This window comes from Phacochoerus africanus, chromosome 3 (genome assembly GCF_016906955.1).
Source record: "Phacochoerus africanus isolate WHEZ1 chromosome 3, ROS_Pafr_v1, whole genome shotgun sequence".
NCBI classification, from domain to species: Eukaryota; Metazoa; Chordata; class Mammalia; order Artiodactyla; family Suidae; genus Phacochoerus; species Phacochoerus africanus.
Genome location: NC_062546.1, coordinates 109734937 through 109749219, shown reverse-complemented (window position 1 = coordinate 109749219; position 14283 = coordinate 109734937). Strand labels below are relative to the sequence as shown.

General features: G+C 42.6%; 1 protein-coding gene across 2 annotated transcripts in view; it reads right to left on the bottom strand.

The window, feature by feature from the left end:
* TENM3 (teneurin transmembrane protein 3) overlaps positions 1-14283 on the bottom strand; it is a 706293-nt gene that overhangs the window by 26701 nt on the left and 665309 nt on the right. The window lies entirely within an intron of this gene.

Sequence of the window (14283 nt, the reverse complement as noted above, 5' to 3'; positions counted from 1 at the left end):
GATGAGCTTTTTGAATTTACAATGCAATAGGCTCCAGGGAATTTGAGCAGAACATCAACTTGATGCCTCCTCCACCCCCCCCCCCACCCCCCGCCCCCATTTGGTTTTAGCCTCCCAGCTTCAAATCCATCTCACAGCACATTCTTTCTGCTCCCGATTGACCCCTCTTCACAAAGGACTCTCCCTGGAAAAGGCAAACTCCCTCAGGCTCGTCATGACCTTCTGCTCGTTTGCTGATGGGATGCCCTTCGCTGATGTTTATCTATTTGTTCGTCTTTAATTTTGATTGCATTTTTGCCTAGACTTGCTGTTTTAGCCTTTGTGGTATATTTTTAAATCTCTTTTAAAGTTTCCTAAACGGCAGGATTATCGACCCATGCCTGGGAGAGCCAGAGCTTCAGACCTTCTCAGTGGAAAATGCTGATCCTGGTGGAAAGGTTCTTTGTCTTTCTCCACCTTACGGACGGGAAGGTCCCAGCTCTTCACCTTTTCTTCAAAATGTCTCTCGTGGACCTCTCTCCTCCCATTTCCACAGACGCCCTGGCTGCAAAAAGTTGGCCTCGCTACCAAGACTCCCCAAGACTCCTTGATACCAAGTCATTCTCCTGAAACACCCCAACTTTAACCCTTCTCTGCTCGAATATCTTTAGCGGCTTCTCAACCGCAAGAAACACAGGCACAGCCTGTCACAAGGAAGGTCAATGGACTATTGATCCTGCAAATGTATTCAGGCGGGAACAACTTGCAGTGCTGGGAAACTTTCTTCAAAACGCCACGGGATCCTCAGCTGCTCGGACGCTTCCCCGTTACATGGCTTCTTTAATCAAATGTTACATTTCTAAAATTACCATCTGTTGGAGTTCCCCTTGTGCCTCAGCGGTAACAAACCCGACTAGTATCCATGAGGATTAGGGTTCGAACCCTGGCCTTGCTCAGTGGGTTAAGGATCCTGAGTTGCTGTGGCTGTGGTGTAGGCCGGTAGCTACAGCTCTGATTCAACCTCTAGCCTGGAAACTTCCATATGCTGTGAGTGCAGCACTTAAAAAAAAAAAAAATTACCATCTGCTTTTGAGAAAAATCTCTGTCCATCGGAGCAGAGAAGCAAGTAAAGTGGAGAAGCAGCCCTCGCCCCGAAAGGTGGGGCTCTTCTGAGGAGTGGGCTGGCCTGTCCCCTTGCGCTGATGGTCGGCTTGTGGTCTCAGAGATGAGACCAACGTATATATTTCCTCATCTCATGTTGGCAGTGCTGCTCTCCCAAACCTTTATTCTCTTCACCTAGGGAAGAATGGACGAGAACCAGGGAAATGCAGCTTTTCTCTTAGGCTGGCTTCTCCAGTACAAACTCAGCCTGTTCTGAGAAGGCAAGATGGCAGAAGATGTTGGTTTGGGTCCATTCTGGAGATTTCTGCATGGGGAATAGTCAGGGCTGGCTCTTCTGAGTCTTCTAGGGCCACCCCACAATACGCTGCTTAGAGGGGGCACATATCTTTGCTTTCAGACTTGAGTCCCAGTAAGGAGTCTCAGGAGAGACTTAATTGACCTGTCCTAGCCTCAATGACCCCCGGACACAGAGGGCGAATCTTTTCTCCCATCTCTTATTAGAGTTCCAATTTCCTTCCATCATTTAACAGCCAGCAAATCCCCAAACTACCTCCCCAATCCCGCCATCTGTACAGCAATGCTTTTTTCATAATGCTAATCTATAATAACCTCTTATCTGTCATTGTGGGAAAGTAGAACAGAATTATCAACCCCATCCTAACAAAAACATAGGCCTAAATCATTCCTGGAGCCGCATTCCTGGTGAAGAATGTGCACAAACAGCAAAGCCAGAACAGAACCCTGATTTCAACTTCTCATGGTGGACTGATTTGGAATCCTAATAGCAATAACGTGCTTTGCAACACCCTATCAAGAGAATTTACATTTAAGTATTCTGGGGCTGAATCTGAGGTGTATGTATCTTAACAGCGATCTCACAGGCAAATCATCATTTCTTTAACTTCAGTAGCAATGTTGTCAGTTAGCAATCCTCAAAAAAAAAAAAAAGGGAAAAAAGGGTTCTGAATAGAAAATGCAAAATGCTTCCATCACCAAGGTAAATAGAGCAATCAGCCAACTCCTAAATCATGGGTTCCTCAGGTACTTAGTCGTCTGCTACCTACAGGTTACCCAAAATAATGGGGAAGGTGAAATAAGAAAGACAAGAGAAGGTATTATTTCACATGATTTTTTGTTGTTGCAAGTGCTGAGAGGATCTTGATGAGAAAGAGTGAGTATTGCATGGAGGGAGGAGGAGAGGCAACTAACATTTGGCTAAATTTCTCTGCTGCTGTGGCTTTTCCTTCAGAAATCTTGCCTAGAGGGCAAATTCAAACCATTGCTTTGCTCCCTTAAACCCAGAAAGGGCAGTTGTCTGCAGTCAAGCCACTATTTACTGTTTTCACATACCCAGAGAACACACGGGTTCAGAAGACCACAGACAAAGGCAGGTCTTTCCTTTCTTACCTCTTGTCCTGCCCTTTCTTTGAACATTGAGCCTATAGTGATAGACGGTCACAAATATCACATATTTTTCAAAGATCGGATTCAAGAAAAGTGGCCTGATGCCTCTTTCCTTCCATGGTCCTTACCACATCAGGGAGAGCTGGCAAGGTGATAATGACCAGTTCTGAAACTCAAAGGCCTTGAGACAAAGGCAGGCCATTCCAGAATTAGTTCCCTTTGTGGTCAGAAAGATTGTGAATGAGACATCACTAAGAGAGGATCACATTTTAACCATTAAAAAATGTTGCTTAGGAATTCCTATTATGGCTCAGTGGGTTAAGAACCTGACATAGTGTCTGCGAGCATGTGGGTTTAATCCCTGGCCTCGCTCACTGGGTTAAAGGATCCAGCATTGCTGTGGCTGTGGTGCAGCTGGCAGCTGCAGCTCTGATTTGACCCCTGGCCTGGAAACTTCCATATGCTGCAGGTGTGGCTATAAAAAGACAAATAAATTTAAAACATTTAAAAGGTTGTTTATTGTCTAAGGAAGGCTGATGAGAGTGGGGCACATCATATTTGTTTGGATGGCATCATCTTGTGCAGGTCTTGAGATGCAGGCTTGCTGGACAGAGGTGTCAAAGGAAATTTTTATCCCAAAGAATCTATCAGAACTATGTACACCCTCATCTTCCTGTATTGACTCCCTGAGGCCCTGACGTGGATGGTGGGGCACAGAGGACAAACCCGCCCTTCCCCTGAGCCTTCCTCTCTGTTTTCTGGCCATACACAGACCCCCACCCAGGAAATGGCTGGGCACTGAATGTGGACAAGGAGGATTCGAAAGACCTAGAGTAGGTGGAAAGGCTAAACATAAAGTAGGAAGCGGAGTTCCCTTGTTGCTCAGCAGTTAACAAACCCAACTAGGATCCATGAGGATGTGGGTTCGATTTCCTGGCCATGCTCAGTGGGTTAAGGATCCAGCATTGCCGTGAGTTGTGGTGTAGGCTACAGATGCAGCTTGGATCCAGCATTGCTGTGGCTGTGGTGCAGGCCAGCGGCTGTAGCTCTGATTCAACCTCTAGCCTGGGAGCCTCCATATGCTGAAAATGCGGGGCCTAAAAACAAAATAAATAAATAAATAAAGTAGGAAGCTCATTTGGAAAGATAAATGCTATTTATTATTACAAATTGCTATGACTACCACCAGTGTAACAGATACTAGGTTTGTCAAAGATGCCATACTTCTATTTTAGCAAAAACGAAACTGTAACTTGTTAAACATTGTTCCTTTTGGAATAAACCTTGAGGGGACCTAGGAAAAGCTGGAGAGAAACGGCAGGATCACAGATTTTTTTAGAGCAGGTAGGGAATTTTAATTACTGAGTAGGCTTTCATTGTCCAGGGGAGGGCACATGATTTTAGAGAGGTACCTGACTTGCTTAGAGCCATACAGATTCAGGAGTGAATGACAAAATCAAAATAGAACCCAGATTTTTAGTTTCCAAATCCAGCGCCTTTTCCAGTCAGCTATGCTGCCTCTCAGGAAAAAGAACAGAGGAGAGAAAGAGGCATCAGGGGACTGATGAGATGCCAATGATATGGAAAACCAAGATGAACAAAGTTCACTGCAGTACTAGTTACAATAGCTAAGACATGGAAACAACCTAAATGTCCATCCATAGAGGACGGGATAAAGCTGTGATACATATATACAATGGAATACTATTCAGAAATAAAAAGAATGAAATAATGCCATTTGCAGCAACATGGATAGTCCTAGAAACTATTATACTAAGTGAAGTCAGTTAGACAGTGAAAGACAAACATCATATGATATCACTTATATAAGTAAAGGATACAAATGAGCTTATTTGCGGAACAGAAACAGACTCAGACTTTGAAAAAACTTATGGTTACCAAAGGGAACAGGTGGAGGGGTGGGAGGGATGGATTGGGGCTTTGGGACTGGCATATGCCCACTGAAATATATGGAACAATGGGCCAAAGGGGATCTGCTGTATAGCACAGGGAACTCTACCCAGTATTCTGTGACAATCTATGCAGGAAAAGAATCTGAGAGAGACTGGATGTGTGTACATGTATGACTGGGTCACTTGGTTGTATAGCAGAAAGTATCACGGCCTTGTAAATTAACTATATTTCAATAAAACGTAAAAAAAAGAAAGATTGGAGTTCCTGTTCTGGCTCAGTGGAAACGAATCCAACTAGGAACCATGAGGTTGTGGGTTTGATCCCTGGCCTTGCTCAGTGGGTTAAGGATCCAGTGTTGCTGTGAGCTGTGGTGTAGGTCGCAGACAAAGCTCAGATCTGGCGCGGCTGTGGCTGTAGTTGGTGACTACAGCTCCAGTTGGACCCTTAGCCTGGGAACCTCCATATGCCGAGGTGTGGCCCTAAAAGGCAAACAACAACAACAAAAAACCGACTGGAAGGAAAAACAGTAGCCGTAGTAAGTGGAGAGATTCGGAATCTAAGATGAAACAACATTTAGACTGAAATGCTGTCTATTCACAAATGTTACGAGAGAAAATGAACACTGTGGAAAGGGTGCAGAGGAAGGAAAAGCAAAAGAATGGTCAGACATGGGTTGTTGAACAGCACGAGGGAGAAAAAATGGGGAACGAGTACAGAAGGTGATGCAACGCACAGAGGAACACACATTTGAAGGCATCAGAAATCAGGGGCATGGAATCCAGCAGCAGAAAAGCAGACCCTGATGTACCTCAGTACTTAGTACATTAGTACATTACTACTTAGTGCAGGCACTGTCTTTTTGTCTTTTTAGGGCTGCACCCACGGCATATAGAAGTTCCCAGGCTAGGGGTCGAATCAGAGCTGCAGCTGCCAGCCTACACCACAGCCACAGCAACTTTGGCTCTAAGTCACATCTGTGACCTACACCACGGCTCATGGCAACACAGGATCCTTAACCCACTGAGCGAGGCCAGGGATCGAACCTGAGTCCTCATGGATCCTAGTGGGGTTCGTAACTCTGAGCCACAATGGCAACTCCCTATTGTCTCTATTATTAAGCCATGGAAAATTCCAGTCTATAAATTCATATATTCACATCTTTCCCCTCCCAATTAGGTATGTCCAGTGTCATTTCACTCACATTCACAGCACATTTCTTTCCACAGCCCCCACATCCACTAGAACTGGCCTGGCCTGGCCTGAGTTCTCACCAGCTGTCTGCCCATGTGCTAGGCTGTACTACAGTAACCTTAAATTCTTAATTTCCAAATCTGAACTCATCTTTTTCTACCAACCTGCTTCTTTCCAGTATTTCCCTGCCCACTTAGTCTCTGGGTCTTTTTCTCCCTCCCCTCTTGCATTCATTATTTTGGGGGGGAGGGTCCTCGCTCATGGCATATGGAGGTTCCCAGGCTACGGTCGAATCAGAGCCACAGCTGCCGGCTTACACCACAGCCACAGCAACTCGGGATCTGAGCCGCATCTGCAACCTACACTGCAGCTCATGGCAACACGGGATCCTTAACCTGCTGAGAGAGGCCAGGGATTGAACCCACGTCCTCATAGATACCAGTCGGGTTCTTAATCCACTGAGCCACAAGAGGAACTCCCTCCACCCCCTTGCATTCTGTCACCAAGTTACATCTTATTTCCTAAGGACTAATGTACCTCTTTCTCCGTAATTTCAGTGCCCAATTGTAGTTCAGGCCTTCACCTCTTAACTAGATTTACTGTCTTCTAACTCCCCCCTCCCCCTTTCTTAGCCTCCTACTTTTTTACATTAAGTCCACCCTTACACAGTTGCCAGGTGGACCATGTTGCTTCCCTGGTAAATTCCTCCATGAGAGCACTGTCCACCCAGGATCACCAGAGTAACTGCTTGAGCAAAACGATGGTCTCTCTCTAGTCCCATCTTTCTGCTTCCACACACACTCTATACTCTTACATTTTGAGCTGCGTGTTCTTTCTAAAACCTCCCAAGTCAATACTTTGCTCTGGCCTGGAATGCCCCACCTCGGCTTGCTCGGCTTTCTTCACATCTTTGGGGGTCTTGCTTTAAGAACCACAGACTTCCTAAACTTTGGAAGGAAATGAGGTCTAGAAAATCTGTTTTCAAGTGTGTGTGTGCGTGATGAAGTGTCTGTATGCGTAAGAGATGGGGTGCTGGTGATGGGGGCAGGGACACTAAGGGGAATTAGGGGTGATGGGACCCCCCCATCATCTTAACTCCTTCCTAGACTGCCTCCCCCAACCCTGGGACAGAGTCAAGAAGAGAACAGTGTCCATATTAGCTCTGCTTTGATGCCTCAAGACATTCTGAAAGCAGGATGCAGAAAAGTGGTCCAGGGCCTTTCTCCGGGAGGCTGAGGAGTTAGAGTAGCCAGGAGTGAAGGCTGATGAGGTTGTTTTTATTTTGATATCACAGGAACAAGTCAGAGATGCCAGACAGCCTCTGGCAAATACCCAACTGTCCATCTTCAGATCCGTGATTATAAAATAACGAAGTTCCCTCTCACTGGTTGTCAACTGGGTATATTTCTTGTCCTGTTACCTAACTACCCTTTAAAATGGCTAGTGTCTGAAACTCAGTCTTGGGAGTCAATCACTTGCTAATCATTGTGTAAGGGACGCTACTGACACACACAGGTATGAGGCCATCAGATCATCTAATTTAGACAGTTATGTAATTAGTTTAAAGAAGGAATCTGACCCTTTCAGAATCTGCATTTACTTACTCTTCAACCATTATGGAGCAACTGAGTATGCCTAGAACATTAACTGGCTAAACAGAACACACTGAAAGTTAATATAGCCTTGCAACTAGTGGTACACTGCAAATCATACTGAGAAAATCTGGTATGTTATATACATCCTAAGATATGCTGAAGAAACTCTGACTAATCTGTTTTTGTTTTTTTTCTGGGATTTTCTCAAATAATCTGAGTAACACACCATTTTCCCATTTCCCTTTCTGCTTTGAAACCTGGACAGAGCTTCTTATTTATTGAAACTAGATTGCAGAAGAAAATGGCATTCAATCAAGCATTAGTAAAAGCATTGCCTTCATACTGTTCAGGTTAACGTATGAAATGCATGAAAAGGTACAATTATCCAACTTCCTACACATTTTTTACTGATGTCCCTGGGAATACACATGCTGGTTAAAAATTTAAAGTGAAGTTATTAAACAATTAAACAAAACAGCAAAAATGGAAATCAACCATAGCATTTCCCCATGAAGGTAAGTGATCTGCTGATAAAATCTTTTACAAATCATTCTTATTGCAGCCAGTGTTTTCTTCCATGGGGAAAGTAAGAAAAAGAAACAGGAAAATAATGGGGAATTCCTGTTGTGGCTCAGTGGTAACGAACCTGACTAGTATCCATGAGGATGTGGGTTCTATTCCCGGCCTCACTCTGTGGGTTAAGGATCTGGTGTTGTTGCCATGAACTGTGATGTAGGTTACAGACAGAGCTTAGATCTGGTGTTACTGTGGCTGTGGTGCAGCTCATGATTTGACCCCTAGCCTGGTAACTTCCACATGCTTCGGGTACAGCCCTAAAAAAAATAAAAACAAACAAACAAAAAACAAAAGGAAAAAAAAAAGGAAAAGGAAAAGAAGGGAGGTGACTGGGCACCAGCTTTAGAAACATGTAAAAGGGGCTGCTTGTCTTTCACGCATTTTTGGGGAGAAAGAGCCATGAAACGTGGTTTCAGTGTTTGAATTCTTAGGATATTGGATGCCTACCCAGGGAAAGGCTAGTCTCTCAGCTTTGTCCCGTGGAGAATGAAATTTCCAACATCAGGAGCTATTACAACCCTACCCACATCAGAACATGGCTGGGCACAGATGTCCGGCTGTTTGGACGGGATTCAGCATCAATGGGAACGGACGCATCTTTTCTGATTTGTGGTAACCAGCCCTAAGTTCTCCTAGGTTGTCTGCGCTTTCTGCACACGATTTTGGACTTGGAGCCCAGTCACAAGTGATGCTGTGTCGCTCTCTCCTCCTCTGAGGTCCATTTTCTACCCTCTCCCAGACCATCAGAACTGATGTCAGTGGCAGCTGGGGGTCAGCCATGGGCGCAGGGTTACGTTCATTATAAAGAAATGGTTCAGAAGCTCATTCTGAAATTGCTAAGCTTGAATGAGGGACAATAAAGCACCCAAATGAGAAGCTGGAGACCCATACACACCTACATCAATGTGTAAAAGCTGAAACTCACTAGAGCTCATGAAAAGACTGTAGTTGGCTCCACACATATAAAGCTCCAAATATTCAAAGGCCCAGAAAACGGCTGTTGACCTGGTGTGCTTGTATGTATGAGCCAGAACTCAATGCTTTTTTTCCCCATGTTGTCTTCTTTAACTAGACAGAAGAGCCGCTAGATATGCCCACATGGTTTGTATTTTATGGGATAAGCAAGCAGAGAACTGTGAAATGCCATTAGCTGTTAAATAATTTATTCTGCTGCCCACTTCAATATGCTGGGTTTGCTTTTGGGTGCATTCAAGTGTAAGAACTGAGGTTTCACTTTGGCTATCAACTTTTTAAATAATACATTTTTAGCAGGTAAGAACTGTTTGTCTCTTTGGAATTAGTCTGGCTAAGGGATTACAGTGTGTGATAGTTTTTTTTTTTTTTTTTTGTCTTTAAGAGCTGCACCTGTGGCATATGGAAGTTCCCAGGCTAGGGACTGAATTGGAGCTGCAGCTGCCGGCCTACGCCAGAGCCACAGCAATGCAGGATCCAAGTCTCCATCTGCAACCTACACCACAGCTCACAGCAATACTGGATCCTTAACCCACTGAGCGGGGCCAGGGATTGAACCCACACCTCGTGGATACTAGTTGGGTTCATTACCGCTGAGCCACAACAGGAAGTCCCCATTATTATTATGATTTTTTATAGTGATTTTTATTTTTTCCATTGTAGTTGGTTTACAGTGTTCTGTCAATTTTCTACTGTACAGCAAGGTGACCCAGTCATGCATACATATATACATTCTTTTTTCTCACATTATCATGCTCCATCATAAGTGACTAGATATAGTTCCCAGTGCTATACAGCAGGACCTTTAAATGATATGGAGAGCAGCATGAAACAATCCCTAATACTAAATGAAGGGAGTAAGCAGGCATCAGAGCAGAGGGATCCCTGAGCTAGCTGGACGTCCTTCCTATTGCCTAGCGTTCCACGCAAGAAGAGTTCTGAGGCTTCCTGATGGCTTGTTCAATCAGCAACAGATAACTATTCTGTTCAGGAAACATATTCGTCTAAAGCAGGGATTTCAGAGCTGAGTTATAAACCATCTGACACCTGCCAGGGAGACTCTCACACCATCCGTAGCATGTTTAAGAATACTGGCCACTTCTCTAACGAATCACAGTAGGGACACAAAATAACCAGTGACAGGGAGAGAAGCTGCTGCTCAGGAGAAGATGGTATCTCCAGGTTTTGAAATGATGGTTCTTGTGCTTTGGAAACTACTCGTGTGCCCTGAAGAGTCACCTTGTCTGTTTCACCCTGAAATTTCTAAGAATCTCTATTCAGTGTGTGAATCGTATAGGTGTTGTAAATATAATAATGTCTATTTTATTCGGGACTGATGAGACTCTCAAGTTGGGAATTGGGTTTTCTTTTCCTAGAGTCATTCTTTCTGATATTGGAAGCAACAATATGCTTTAACTGTATTTGCATGGGAAATGTCTTTAGTCCTAACTTCCAGCATTTCAGAAGAAAGTGCTATCAACATCAAGTCTTAAGTTTTTAATTATTTAATAATAAGGTCAACTAAAGAAGTCCTTATTTTATATTTATTTATTTATTTTTGTCTTTTTGCTAGTTCTTGGGCTGCTCCCGTGGCATATGGAGGTTCCCAGGCTAAGGGTCGAATTGGAGCTGTAGCCGCCGGCCTACGCCAGAGCCACAGCAACGCACGATCCGAGTCGCATCTGCAACCTACACCACAGCTCATGGCAACGCCGGATCGTTAACCCACTGAGCAAGGGCAGGGACCGAACCCGCAACCTCATGGTTCCTAGTCAGATTCATTAACCACTGCGTCACGTCGGGAACTCCGAAGTCCTTATTTTATAAAGCAAAAAAAAGTAAACAGGTAATATTAGGTAAGTATATTCTTAAAAATCAACAACAAAAATGAGAAGTGCTAATATTTTCAGCGTTTATATGATACCTTTGAAATGGTGCCTTGGCAAGGTACAACAAATTTTTTTTTTTCTATTAGACTTGTCTCTGTAAATAAATCTTTACCTGTCCACATCTTTGGTTTATTCTTCTACTCCTTTGTTCAACAAATAGCTATTGGGGGCATTCAATATGCACTGCAACATTCCACAAAGATAATGAAATAGTCTGCATTTTATAAAATACTTTCATCTTTCATTCTGTACCCACAGCAGTACTACGACATGCCAATAGTAAACAAAAGTTTGTACTGGGAAAAAAAGTAATAAAATTAAAACATGTAAGGAAAGCAATTTGAACTAATTCTCTTTTAAAATTTCTCCTGTAGAAGTTTGTACTGGAAAAAAAAGTAATAAAATTAAAACATGTAAGGAAAGCAATTTGAACTAATTCTCTTTTAAAATTTCTCCTGTATCGCACTTTTATTGTTAGGCAATTAATTGATCCCAGATCTTCTTCCATCTGTTTCCAGCCTATAAAGCATTCATCTCAAGGCTTTTTAGACACTAGGCTAGCTATAAAGCAGGGCACATACAAATGGGAATTTGAGCTGAAAAGTTTGATCTCTCTTTGCAAGGTATTTGTGCATAAAGATGATTCTAGAGCATGTATCAGATCTAGGAACCAGTGTCGTGAAAGTCACAGAAAACAGCTGTTTTTCCATTGTGAAGTGTGTTTTTTCCCCTGCCCATAATCTCCTTATAGTTTCAGTAAAAGTCTGACCATTGTCAAACCTCTCACATCCCTTCTTTATGAAAGTGCCAAGTACCCTAATAAAGGTTAAATTAGGCACATAGTACTATAAGGTATGAAGGGAAGTATTACAGGCAGGTACTAGGATTCTGGGAGTTTGCCAGCTCACTAATGATACCAAGGAAGCTGGGAAGGGATTCTGCCTCTACTAGAACATTCACCCCCAGTCATGTGTCCCACACAGCATAAATAAGCCAGAAACTCATGCTGTCAAAGCTCTGATGAGTAGAGCTGGGGTTGAGTTTATCCACCAACAATCTCAGACTTACACAGAGAAAAAGGGGTCACTGTGGTTGCCAAGGGGGAGGCGGAGGGAGTGGGATGGATGGGGAGTTTGGGGCTGGTAGAGGCAAACTATTTCATTTAGAATAGATAAGCAATGAGGTCCTACTGTATAGCACAGAGAACCATATCCCCTCTCTTGGGATAGACCATGATGGAAGATAATACAAGAAGGGAATGTCTGTATATGTTTGACTGGGTCACTTTGCTTTATAGTAGAAATTAGCACAACATTGTAAATCAACTACACTTTAATAAAAAAGAAAGGGGGGGCCACTCTGTCTGAATATAGACAGTGCTTTTAGAGGGGCTGTGTGATAATGACACCCCTCTCCGTTCTTTTATGCACTCAGTTTTCAGTGTGTTTTGAAGGGTGGGCCCTTGCTCATTCACAGCTGAATCATAAGAATGTATAGAAAGAAAAAAAATGATCCTTTGTCATTCTGATATGGTGATTCTGAATTACTTAGGTTCAGTGCTCTATTTTTTCTGTCTCCTATGGTAATACACTATTTTGCAAAATGAACAAATATTTTTTAGAATTTTTTTAGTCATGTCTTTGCTGCAGACATCTAGAGGAAAATTAACTAAACATTGTTTTGTTTTTTTTTTTCCTCCTTTTTTGGTTTCCCCACAGCATGTGGAGTTCTCAGGCCAGGGATCAGATCCGAGCCACAGTTGTGACCTACGTCATAGCTGTAGCAATGCTAGATTCTTTTTTGTTTGTTTTTGTCTTTTTAGGGCTGCATGTATGGCATATGGAAGTTCCCAGGCTAGGGGTCGTATTGGAGCTACAGCGGCCTGCCTATATATACCACGGCCACAGCAATGCTGGATCCTTAACCACTGAGTGAGGCCAGGGATTGAACCCGAGTCCTCATGGATACTAGTCAGGTTTGTTACTGCTGAGCCACATGGGAACTCCAGCAATGCTAGATTCTTAACCCACTTGTGCTGGGCTGGGATTGGAATCTGCATCACAGGGCTCCGGAGATGCCGCTGATCCCATTTGGCCACAGTGGGAACTCCAAAACAACGCTTTTTAAAAGTATTATTTCACTGACTTTTACTAGAGATTATTATTAGAGTATTTATTATTAGAAAACTTTTCAAGTATTATTAGAGTATTTTTCAAGTATTGTAAACCACTCACTATATGCTTAAATTATAGCAAATTCACACATACAGTGTGTGTATATGTATATCTATAATTATGAGGTTTATAGTTGATGAAATATTTCAATAATGCTTTTTAGAATAGTTGCCTTTGCTGCAACATATCTAGTACAAGACTTAATAGATATACTTTAAATATAATGTATAATGGATCTGTATTAAGGGAATTACGATTGTAATTTATTTCCATTAATTAATGACTTCCATTCTTGAAAGCAATGCTTGCCCAATACAGTCACAAGATGGGTTTGCCAACTTAACCTCTATGTGGCAGCCATGCTGATTCTTCACAACATCTGAAATTCTTGGAGGGTCTTTATCACTAGAGAAATGTGTCTTCTCTGTGTACCATAAGTTAAAAAAAAAGTAAAAAGCCCCAATTTGTTAACACTAACCTACAGCGACTCCACCAAGGGTGTCTAACCCTTTCTCGAACTTTCCAAAAGTTGATCAAATTTCATTGTAGGTCATTAGTGAACCCCTGTATCTGTTGCAGAAGTTCTTTGTTGGTTATAACCCACATGATGAACTTCTGTGCATTGTCCATTCCCAGGAACAAATAAGAACACATTCAAAAATAGCCCGCAGAGCAGAGCTTGAGTCCTAGACTGCACTCAAAACTTACTTCTCTATTTTTTCCCCCTGCTTTTAACTAAACAGAAACCCTACCACTGCCACCATGATTTCCTGAAGATCCTATAATCAGAGCAGCTCTCCTGCCCAGTCTCATGCGACAGGAGCACTTTCACTGTCTTTTTTTTTTTTGGCCTCTTTGGCAAAACAGCCTGCTATCACTTTGAAAACGGTGCAAAGGAAGTGCTTTCCATTAACTTCCAATTTATTCCTTTCCTATTGCGATCCTAAAATGAGCAGAAGAAATGTTAAGAACAGAATTTTAATGTAATTCAGTTGAAAAGGTTTGTTCCTCTGACAAAATCATGCTGCTGGGTGACATTCATTTTATTAAAAGAGAATCTGTCAAAAAGGAAAAGCAATCTAAGCTACAGGAGAACTAGGCCTAATGTGTGAGATCCATTCCAGAAAATTGTATGGAAAATATTTGTATATTGGATCGTTTTTTTCTACTTACGTTTATTATAATTTTAGAGGTGTGCTCCTACACAAAGTACTTTTGCTTCAGCATTTCCTTGTAAAAGTCACACTGAAGAACTCATTATTCATTTCCAGGACTATTTTGCATTTGTCAACCTGCCATCTCTGTATATCTAATTTCCCCTTATGGTTTGTGCGATGTTAGTGACGTGAACAAGTAATGGAAAATGATTTTACATAGTCACAAAATGTGACTGTTCAAAGAGCACAGTGCCTGGGCCACTCCTCCACAATTTAGTAGAATACTCCACCTTCCACTTTTTCAAAGGCT